Raw genomic sequence first — 11,657 nt, 5'->3', positions numbered from 1 at the left:
ATCGCCAATTATCCCGGCCCACACATTCCGGCTGCACCGATACTGATGATGGGCTACGTGGGAGGGAGACTGGCCTCAAAATAAGGTCACCAATTATCCCGGCCCACACATTCCGGCTGCACCAATGCAGACGATTCACTGTCACCAAACCATGTGGGTTCTGCTTACTTTCCCACAGATGCCTGTCATGAAAGTTGAGGATACTACACTGCGTAAACGTGACCTCATGTGTGAATTGGATGGGTGACACAAATACGGGAATCGTGGTTGCGTTGGGAAGAAACCAGTAACAAAACTGCTCCCGTGATGGAAAGTCTGTCAATAGTAAGCCCGGCGTACGCTGTAAGTGATAAGGGTAGTAACAATTGTCATGAAAAATTTTCCACACGGTCTTCTGGCTTACGCTGTAGTGACAAGCCAGCTGTCTAGTACTGATCCGGCGGTCGCCTTCCACAGTGTTAAACACATTTTCCCCTAAGTCTGGTGTCCGAAAATTTCGGATATGTTCTTAACGATTTCCTACCTACTTCCTGAAACGATCCTGTCTCAGACAAACGGCTAAACACTGTTGCAAACATTGAATGTTGTGGTTGGTGTTGGCGAAGATAGGTTTCCTGATACGACCTTGCAGCCAAATGCCCGTTGCCATATGCCTTTCCGTAAGTAAAGACCGTATCGGTAGGCTCTCGATTCTGATACGGAACCATTGTGTACAACTACAAGGTGAATCAGCAAGAGAAGCGAATCGGACAAAAAATTACCAGTTACTATAGCAGGAGATGGCGCTAGGGTATGACGTAGGAGGAGCAGTATCACCCTTTAGGAGGAAACCAGTCATACTGTAGCTGTGGCTGCATGGTGCAGCTCGTATTAAACCGCAGTCTCTGTAACAATTCATGACTGAATAAATGGTCTCCACCATAGAAACTATGCATTTACGGACATAAGTTCATGGGACCTTTTTTGTTCCGTATCCTCTCGTCGATCAATCCCTGGAGTTTTTACACTGCGGAAAAAATCACCCTGTATGTACTTATTACAAAGTCGTGTAGGAGCTTACATACTGTTACGTCAAAGTTTGCGCAGTTAATCCGCCGGGCGATTCGTTCCGGAGCCTACGCGCCTTCACGAATCACGGGGGCGGCGTGCTTTGCGAATGTTCGGGCGGAGAGGCAGAAAATTGGTATGAGGTACTAAAATGTTTGCGCTGAGTAGCTAAGTTCCTGGGGATGAAGGGGTTCGCGTTTCGGAGAACAACAAATATTCCCTTTAAAGAAAATAACGCGAATTTCCTGAACTCATAGGCCCTGTTCCTACGTTTGATGCATTAAAAGAACATTCACAAAGAGCAAGTTCTCTTGAAAGGAAAGTTCACTATTTCGGTGAAGTAATATAAAATTATGAAGGGTATTCAAGGATATTTTCTGAGTACTTTGGTACAAGACATCAGTGGTCTCGGGTGGCTCGTTACAGAGAGGTAATGTATTATGATTTATTCAGTTTGCTAGCCAATTATCGTTGTTTCTGTGACAGTACCTCAAAGAAAGCACGTCAAAGAAAAAGCCTGTAATCTGCAATCACCTGAGCTACAGGCAGACGCAAAAGTTCTGTGACGTGGTTACCGTAGCTGCGAGAACTGATCCTCATGATTTCGCTATGCCGCTATTCCACCGCGGTCAGTGAACCCATGCGCAAGCTGTATGTCGGCTTAATCTCCACAAGTGAATCTATTCATACAGCTGTGTTCACTGAGATTGTATAACTAACACTGCCAGAAAATCAAACCGGAGGTAAAACCGAACAGTACGAAATGGTAGTCATGAAAGCGACGGATAAAATGTGTAATTTTTTCATTCCGTTCTTTGGTCATCAGAGTGAATAATCTATTTAGCTACTTAAAACACATAGTGCACACCCAATTGTATGAAAAGTACATATAAATGCATTTTTACACCTGTAAGGGTGCGATTAAAAAGTTTTCGTCTGGGGACGTTGCTGCAGCACGTACGCTACATAGAGCTATTCCGATGTTGGTAAATAAGCAGGGACATGTAGCAAGGGGCCCCAGTGTGCAATTCGTGTCTTTCCGAAGTGCATGCGATAAATGCGAAAACGTGCACTATGGCGACGTTATTACCAAAGTAATGCAACACTTTTTCTGAAAGCAGGTTGGTTTTCTTCGGGATTCCAGTACTCCGCATTGTTCCCCACACTTTTGGCAACGAAACCTTATTTTTCAACAGAGACTTCGATCAGTGGGACGGCCTTGCACCACATTACTGGGCAGACCCTGTACGCCCGCAGGGTACCACTCTACTGGTCGACGTCGAAACCGACGTCTTCCTGCCTCAATAAATTCCCAGCATTCACATGCTACTTCCCGTGGAGTGCACCCTTCATTGGGCTATACAGATCAAAGTCGAAGGTGCGAGATCGATGCTGTATGGCGGATGAGGAAGTTTTGTGACCTCCTCTCGGGTGTGCAGACCTCTGTGTGGACTTGCGTTGTCCTGCAGAAGGAGAAGTTCGTTAGTATTTTATTGGCGACGAACACACTACAGTCGTTTCTTCGGTGTCCTGGGTGTAGCACAATTCACTCCGAAGTTTATCTTTGCACCATCAGAGAGGACATCAAATAGAATAACCACTTCCGAGTCTCAGAAGATCGACGCCATGGCTCTACCGGCTGAGGGCGCAGCTTTGAACTCTCTCTTGGGATGGGAAGTGCTGCAGCGCCATTTTACGGATTTTGAGTCTCAGAAGATCGACGCCATGGCTCTGCCGGCTGAGGGCGCAGCTTTGAACTTTCTCTTGGGATGGGAAGTGCTGCAGCGCCATTTCACGGATTGTCATTTTGTTTCCGTTTGGAAGTGACGAACTCATGTTTCATTGCTTGTTACGATATCCGACAAAAAATTGTCACCAATGGCCTTGTAACTCACAACCAATTTCCCATAGATGGTCCTTAGTTGCTCTTTATGGTCTTCTATTAGAGGCGAGGAACCTAGTGGGCACACAAACCTTTGAGTGCACCATCTGGTGGACGAGTGTATCAGCACTACCAGCACAGACGTCCACCTGGGCAGCGAAGACTTTCATTCTGATTCGTTGACCGCCTCGAAAGAGAGAGTCCAAACACTCCAGTATAGGAGTCAAAACTACGAGCGATCGGTCGGCACACGGTAGATCGGAAAGGTTTACATGACCTTGTTGTGATGATGACAGAATCCTCACCCAACGACTCGCAGTGCATCCATGAGAGACTGAAGAATGTGTGCAGGGCAGCATGTCTGTCGAAAAGCACGTTGTGGAATGGTCTCCGTACGAATTCTACAAGCGCCTATGAATGTGTTTGATGCTCAGGTTTCCTACAAATTAAACTTAATGACAGCTGTCTGCTTGGAACCCATCTCAGTTACAGAATACATTTTGATGGCTATGTATAGTGCCACCTACCGAAAGGTTGTGAAACTATACGGGCTGAAGCAGGAATATTACTCGATAACCTACAGAAAATCCAACATTTTTCCAACCGAAACTGGCCAAGGAAAAGAAAAGAACACATAGCATTTCTTAGTGCACGACCCTCGTATTTCGTTAGCCTCCAGAGCCTGTAATCTGTTTAACCATCTAAAACACATGTTTATAATGGACACTTAACTGTATGAAAGGGAGAAACAAAGGCATATGAGGTGCGAGAATAAAGTAACGAGACTGATTTTCTTTGCAAGATATGGCAACCTTGCAAGGACTGTATAGGCACAATATCTAGTCCAAGCGGCACATCGATGCAACTGCACAGTCGTGAGTTGTGCTGTAATGAGTTAACAAGTTTTTGTGTCTCTTGTCACTGAAATGGAACTGCATAATATTGCGCAACGGTATGCCATTTCTTTTTGCATTAAATTGGGTGAAAACGCGACAACAACTAACAGTAAGCTTCAGAAGGATTTTGGAGAGGAGGTTATGTCAATAGCTCAAGTTTTTCGTTGGAATAAAATGTTTAGTGAAGGCAGAACGAATGTTGAAGGAGAAGACCGCAGTGGACGACCATCAACCTCATGACAGATGTGAACTTGGCCAGGGTGCGTAAACTCGTACGATCTGATCGAAGATTATCCGTGAAAATGATTGCAGAAGAACTGAACATCAATGGAGAAGCGGTTTGTCTAATAATAACTGAAGATCTTGGTACGAGAAAAATGGTTCCCAAAAATCTCACACCACAACAGCGAGAAACACGGAAAAAAATGGCAGCCGATCTGTTAGAGCAAACGGAAATCAATCCAGAATAGTTGAGCTGTGTTATCACTGGTGATGAAAGTTGATTTTTTTCAGTACGATCTAGAGACAAAAGTCCAAAGTTCGCAATGGTGCTCAAAGGAATCATCCAGACCAAAAAAAGCTCGCATGTCAAAGTCAAAAGTGAAATGCATGCTTGTGTGTTTCTTTGATTCCAAGGGAATTGTTCGTAAAGAGTGGGTCCCTCCTGGACAAACAGTTAACCAATATTAGTACAAAGAAATTTTAGAAAAACTTCGTAAAAGAGTTCTTCGTGTCCGTGACATCATTGCTGATAATTGGATTCTGCATCACGATAATGCGCCATCCAATACTGCTCTGTCAGTACACAAATTTTTAACCTCAAAACAAATTTCAGTAGTACCACAGCCACCTTATTCACCAGATATCGCTCGGTGCGAATTTTTTTCTATTTCCAAACGTCAAAGCGGTGGTCAGGGACACCATTTTCAAACAACACAAGATGTCCAAAAAGCTGTGACGAGTGTCTTGGAGGATATTACAGAAGATGAGTTCCAGAAATGTTACGATCAATGGCAGAAGCGCTGGAAAAAGTGTGTGCAATCAGAAGGGAACTACTTTGGAAGACTAAACTTGACTAGAACGGTAAGCAAAATTTTTTTTCACATCAGTCTCATTACTTTATTGTCGCACCTCGTATTTACAAGTATAAGGGGCGATGAAAAATTTTCCACTTGACGGAGTTCTGCAGAGTATGAGCAACGTAGCACTACTCCGATCCCGGTGGAAATTGAGTAATGTGGCATTTGTGTGTTTTTGAATTGCGTGCGGTAAATGTGGGTATGTGAACTATGGTGATGTGATTACCAAATGTGTCCAAACGGGACCAACATGCTGTTATTCTTTTATTAGCAGTCATAGGTCAAACACCGGTAGTCATCCATGAACGAGTGAAGAACGTATATGGGACAGTATGTCTTTCGAAGACCACCATTGTCGAATGGTGCGCCAGGTTCGATGCTGCTCTAAATTCGACACAAGACAGCGATCGATCTGGGACTGCAGCAGAAGACACGACTAGCGAAGTGGGAGACTTTCGAGCACCCTCCATATAGTCGTGATCGCTCCCCATACGACTATGACGCTTTCGATCTCTTCAAAAAAGGCTTGAAGAGTCGACATCTCTTCATGTAGCAAGACACGGTGGTTTACCAAACGGGTATCTTAAACGTGGTGCGCCGGTAAGATGACAGCCTCAGTGCTCTCGGCGATTTTATCTGGCTGGCATACCGATGCTGGTCTGTACGGCTTTCGAACGGATACTTTTTGATCGTCCATTGTATAAGAGCTGCAGGCTGTCACAATTTTGTCCACAATACATTCTTAACATATAGATTTAGGAGTAGAGCAGACAATTGTGATTTGCCAGTTCACAGCGCTACAGAAATTGCATCACGAGCAAGACACAAACATGAAATATGCATACTTTTAAAAGATACAGATGAAAGACATTATAAAGTCGACTAGCCTTAGTAAAAAAGGAGAAGGCGCTGATTGTGGGAGGAGGCATCCGACATTGAGTATTGCTTTAAAAAATTCCAACCTTTCACGTTTGGACTTGGAACACGAAAACAGGGTATGGTTTACATCAGCTTCCGATTCAGACTCACACTCACATCCACAAGAACTGTAAATGTAGACGCGATGTAGAGAGAGAGGAAAAGAGGCCTGGTTGAAGCAGAGTCGAATGATGGTGGAAGTCGTTCATCGATCCAAATGTGTCCTCGTAAATTACGGCTATGTAATAATTAACCCATTCAGACCCTCTGGCTGCAGCTGTGTAGATTAAATTTTACTGTGTGATAGCTGCAACAGAAGTATTTTTTTCACAGTGGAAACCTGAAGTATACATTTCAGAATGTTCAACATTTTCATCACGCGTAAGTGCTGCCAACTGTTTGGAATCGCTATGGAAATCTCAGCAAGTAAACGCAGCAACGTGCAGCAGTTAGTCACTATCAGAATACACATATATAATTGGTTCGCTATATTTCACGGTATAAATGAATATTGTTATTATTTGTTTGCATGGTAATTATTTAATGGTCATTTTACTTTTTATTACAACAGAGAATATTCCGTAATTAGTTTTTTTGACCTATAAAATGAAGTCAAGTGGACAAAGTATGTTTTGAAAACGGGTACATATATTTGTATACATTTTCTGTCCAAAATCATTATCAATAATCACCTTAGAGCACAACACATAAAGAAAAATTTTCCTTCCTCCGGAAAAAAATGAGATCTGAAACGTTTAAATGTACACTGCCGCTGCCAGCAGCAACTACCGTCACGTGTATGGAACAGGTTTGTTTCCAAAGGGATACACACAGCACACTGTGAAATTTGAACTATTGTGTACGTATTTTCAATATACTGCAGGTACGAAAATAAATACACTAATGGCCATTAAAATTGTTACACCACGAAGATGACGTGCTACAGATGCGAAATTTAACGGACAGGAAGAAGATGCTGTGATATGCAAATGATTACCTTTTCAGAACAGTCACACAAGGTTGCCTGCCGGTGGCGACACCTACAACGTGCTGACATGAGGAAAGTTTCCAACCGATTTCTCATACACAAACAGCAGTTACACGTCTCGGTGACCTCTTGTTCGCACTGACGGCACTTTGAACAGTGGACGTTACATTTCAGATGTGTTACGACCTGTGGCTCTACGCTTCATTCGATCCCTGCGAAACCCCACATGTCAGCAGGATAATGCACGACCGCATGTTGCAAGTCCTGTACGGGCCTTTCTCGACACAAAAAATGTTCGACTGCTGCCCTGGCCAGCACATTCTCCAGATTTCTCACCAGTCGAAAACGTCTAGTCAATGGTGGCCGAGCAATTGGCTCGTCACAATACGCCAGTCACTACTCTTGATGAATTGTGGTATCGTGTTGAAGTTGCATGGGCAGCTGTACCTGTACATGCCATCCAAGCTCTGTTTGACACAATGTCCACGCGTATCAAGGCCATTATTACGGCTAGAGGTGGTTGCTCTGGGTACTGATTCCTCAGGATCTATGCACCCAAATTGCGTGAAAATGTAATCACATGTCAGTTCTAGTATAATAAATTTGTCGAATGAATGACCGGTTATTATCCGCATTTTCTTGGTGTAGCAATTTTAATGGCCAGGTGTGTAATAAAAATCAAACGAAATGCTATTAGTGTATAACAAGCCATTCGAGTTGGTGGATCCCTGATACCAAAGTATTCAGAAATTATCCCTGAACGATATTCGAAATTTCGTCGTCTGATTTCTGGTTCGTTCTGCGCGCAATTCTCTGGTGCTGATAACGTATCGCACCTTGGCAAGAAAAGTGACACAAATCGAAACCCATAGTTTTTAGTTTATGCCAGTGAAAAGTTCATTTGAAGTGCGCCAAAATGCACGAAAAACTTCACATTTCTATCTCCAAATGTCGTCACAGGATCGCAGTCGTTTCAGTTTTGATGATTAGCCACAGCAAGGACAGTGTCGCGTCAGCGCTGCTGCTGGCGGCTGTGCTTGCGTCATTCAAGAGGAGTGGCACATTCCGAGTTGCGACGCCTTTCATGTGTAAGTTAAGCTGAATGTAGTTTGTAACATCGCTGATTACTACAATGTCTGTTCTTGTACAGTGTGTGTTTCTTAAATTTCAAGGTAATTATACAAAAATTCGTAATATTTACAACTGCTGTAATCGTCAAAACAGTGTCTCATCCGTGGGCCAAAATGATAATAATAAAAAGGGTATGCTCTGTTTGTGCGGGAATCACAAGTACGAACATAAGTGACATGGAACACGTGACATAAAAGTACACAAAGTGCAGAATAGTGAACCAGGCATTCTTTCTGTGAAATCAACATACGAGCAAAAAGAATATTTGGAGATCATCTGAACACCTCTGCTGTGAAGTGAATTACTGCATAGAAGAAAAAACTGAAAACTGCTGCTATAACGAAAATTCATATTGAATCATTTTTCTCGGCAAAATAGATTCATACGTTATATAAGCCAATTTATGATTCTATATTTTCATGAAGTGTGTTCTTTAAATTGTATACCACGTGATTCACATGCCCCTACCGATGTGTTTTATGTAACCCACAACGCCTTCAAATGTGATATGCGAGATTATCTTATTTCGTCGCTCGTTCTGCGTAAACTGTTGGACATACAGAAAATAATGAACACAATCTTTCTTGAAGAAGATGTAACATAATTAAATTTTATACTGGGATACGTTTTTGCTAGGGGCCATAGTTACCAAGTTTTAAAAAAAAAATATCTAACTGACCTTGAAATGCACCCTATCTCGTAACTTCATGAAAATGCTGTTAATTCATACAACGATACCTGTGCCGTTATTCCTATTGTATGAAAATGGTTTTGAGAATACTCTTTTTTGTTTGTTAAAAGCCACGTCTAAGTTTTCTCATGGCGCTATCGCCACAAATATCATATGCATTCCAACGTGAAGATACCCGTCTTGCTGACGATTGATTAAAAATCTTTCTTTAATATTACGCGATAATCCATGAAAGAGAATGCTTAGTTGTCTTTTTTTTCTGTGAGGCTTGACGATCCAGGATAGATGCCCATGTGCAATGGCAGCGTAAGCATTTATAGAAATTCCTGTTAATAAAAAACTGTACCTCTGGCCTAATATGAATTGGAAAATATTACAAGACGCCTTTTTTCATTTATTGAGATTATTCTTTTTGATAATTTTGTCATGAAATGGCTATTAAAAGAGCTTGTACCATTTTTATCAAAAAACTTTTTCAAATGTGCGTGAAATCTTATGGAACTTAACTGCTAAGGTCATCAGTCCCTAAGCTTACACACTACTTAACCTAATTTATCCTAAGGACAAACACACACACACATGCGTGAGGGAGGACTCGAACCTCCGCCGGGACCAGCCGCACAGTCAACGACTGCAGCGCCTGAGACCGCTCGGCTAATCCCGCGCGGCTCATTTTTATCATTAATGTTGTCGCTACAACAATGAGCCTACACATAAATGGCCAGGGCAACATTTAATTATTACGTAACTAAATCATATTCAGGAATGGTACTCGCTACTCACAAAAACATATTATATAACCAGTAGTTTCATATATATTCAAACAAATTCTAATATTGCTACAGATAATTGTATGAATTACAGACCGTGAACAATAAGCGTCCGTCAGCTAGAACATCAGAATCGAGAAGACAATGAAACAAAAAACGCTATTCTTTTTATACAGATGGACAAAGATCATAATTATTTCGATTCAGAGAGCGTAGATCACGCTACTTTATTGTTGCGTATCGATAACCTATTTATACTCATTTCTTACCTGAGGTTATGGTATAACCCCCACACTCTGGTGAGTTGTTCATAACACTGCCTCCTACCTATGTACAAAAATTTGCAATTGTACAAATTATCTGACACATTAGATCTTTTTTTATCTTGATTGACTGGCCTTATTACGCTACAGGCTTAGTCGAGCATACTAGTATAAATTTTACTTAACAATTTTCTGAATTTTAGCTGCACAAAGTAATCGATCAAATCGTCGTACTCGTCAAGCCATCTGACTATGAAGCTGCTGTGCTCTTAAGGGCTAAATTTGGGGCAAATTGACGGCTAATTAGTTTCAGTGTAACGTTTATAGAAGTCGTTTATCGTTCATGACACACTACCATATAAATATTAATGTTAACCATATAGCCGGCCAATGTGGCCGAGCGGTTTTTGGCGCTAGAGTCTGGAACCGCATGTCCGCTACGGTCGCAGGTTCGAATCCTGCCTCGGGCATGAATGCGTGTGATGTTCTTAGGTTAGTTAGGTTTAAGTAGTTCTAAGTTCTGGGGGACTGATGACCTCAGTAGTTAAGTCCCATAGTGCTCAGAGCAACTTTTTGTTAACCATACATCTGACTATGCTAGTTGCATAATAATACAGTCAAAAAAGGTCGACTATCAGGAATAGTCAGTGTAGTCAGAAATTTTTGTAGAATGGTAGGAGGGTGTGCCATAAACAACATACTAGAAACACTGACTGCTTTAGGAAAAGTGAGGGGTTGGAGGTGCGTTTGAAGGATACGTTTGCAGGTTTTTCTTGAATAACTCGAAAATCTGGCCTCCAGCGGCAACGTATCCCAGTATAAAATTTAACTGCATTAAATTTCCTACTAAAGGTTCCTGTTCAGTTTTTTCTGCAGGTCTAATAATTTTTGCATACAAAGCGAAAGCATATGCAAATCTCGTATGTGGGTTTGGAAGACATTGGGGGTTGCATAACCCCTGTGGTAGGGGCAGCTTAATTGTCTTGTGTGATTGAAGTTCGGTATTAAATTTCATTAATATTCATTAATTATAATTGACAATTGGTATTTTTCTAACAAAACAGATTCAACTGAGTTTCCATTTTTTGTTCTACCTTAAGTACTAATTTTGCCTGCCTGAGTTTCGAATGTCTTGATTATTACATGAGACTTCAGAACAGATACAAAAAAGTGACACAGGTCAGGAAGTTAATTAATAATTATTTGGTAATACCTCACAATCGACGAAAACAGAACTGCATGCCTGCATTGCTGTTGTACAGAAAGTAATGGAAATGTCATGGACTTCTTCAACTCGATTTTTCTCAACTATTACATTTTTGCTGTAGTTGTGTCACTGTTCTTGTCGGTGTGCAATAGGCGGTCTCATTATGCATCCTTGGTTTACACCTGTTGTCCCTGTCTTTTTGGTTGAATGTTTTACTTACAATGTATCTTACTATGTTCCATCTAGTAAAAATCTCTTTCACCCAAGCACTTAGTTCAGAAGATACTCCATCTGCTACCTTCTTCATCTTCTTCACTGTCGGGCCTGTTTTGTAAATATAGGGAGACAGAGTGTAGCCATATTCTTAAATAGATAAACAAAAAAATACAACAAAGATTCTTCTCAGCTATCATTCTCACTTCCATTTGTCAGACTCCGTTTGGTACCATTCACAGAACTTTTCTCTACAGCCCCCGATAAACACAAGAATTCCTAGGAGGCGCAAAGTAAGAAGAACAGAGGCTGATAAAAAAAAAGCAAAGGCAGCGCACAGACGGAAAACAGGTCGGGTACGTGACAGGACAATAGCTATGGTTGCCGCAGACGGCTGGCGCGAACACCGTATTTGCATATAAATAGTCCCACAGGGCCGCATTCTTCGCGATAGAGCGAAGCGTTCGTGGCATTCTTCTCCCCGGGTTCGGTTTGTAGACGTGAATACCATATTGACGCTCCGCGAAGTAAATCGAAGCATTGAATAGTGGTGCGAGAAACACTCTAGAGTT

The sequence above is a fragment of the Schistocerca nitens genome, chromosome 9, assembly GCF_023898315.1.
Source record: "Schistocerca nitens isolate TAMUIC-IGC-003100 chromosome 9, iqSchNite1.1, whole genome shotgun sequence".
NCBI classification, from domain to species: Eukaryota; Metazoa; Arthropoda; class Insecta; order Orthoptera; family Acrididae; genus Schistocerca; species Schistocerca nitens.
The sequence above is the reverse complement of the archived record's forward strand: the minus strand, read 5'-3'. Positions refer to the sequence as shown.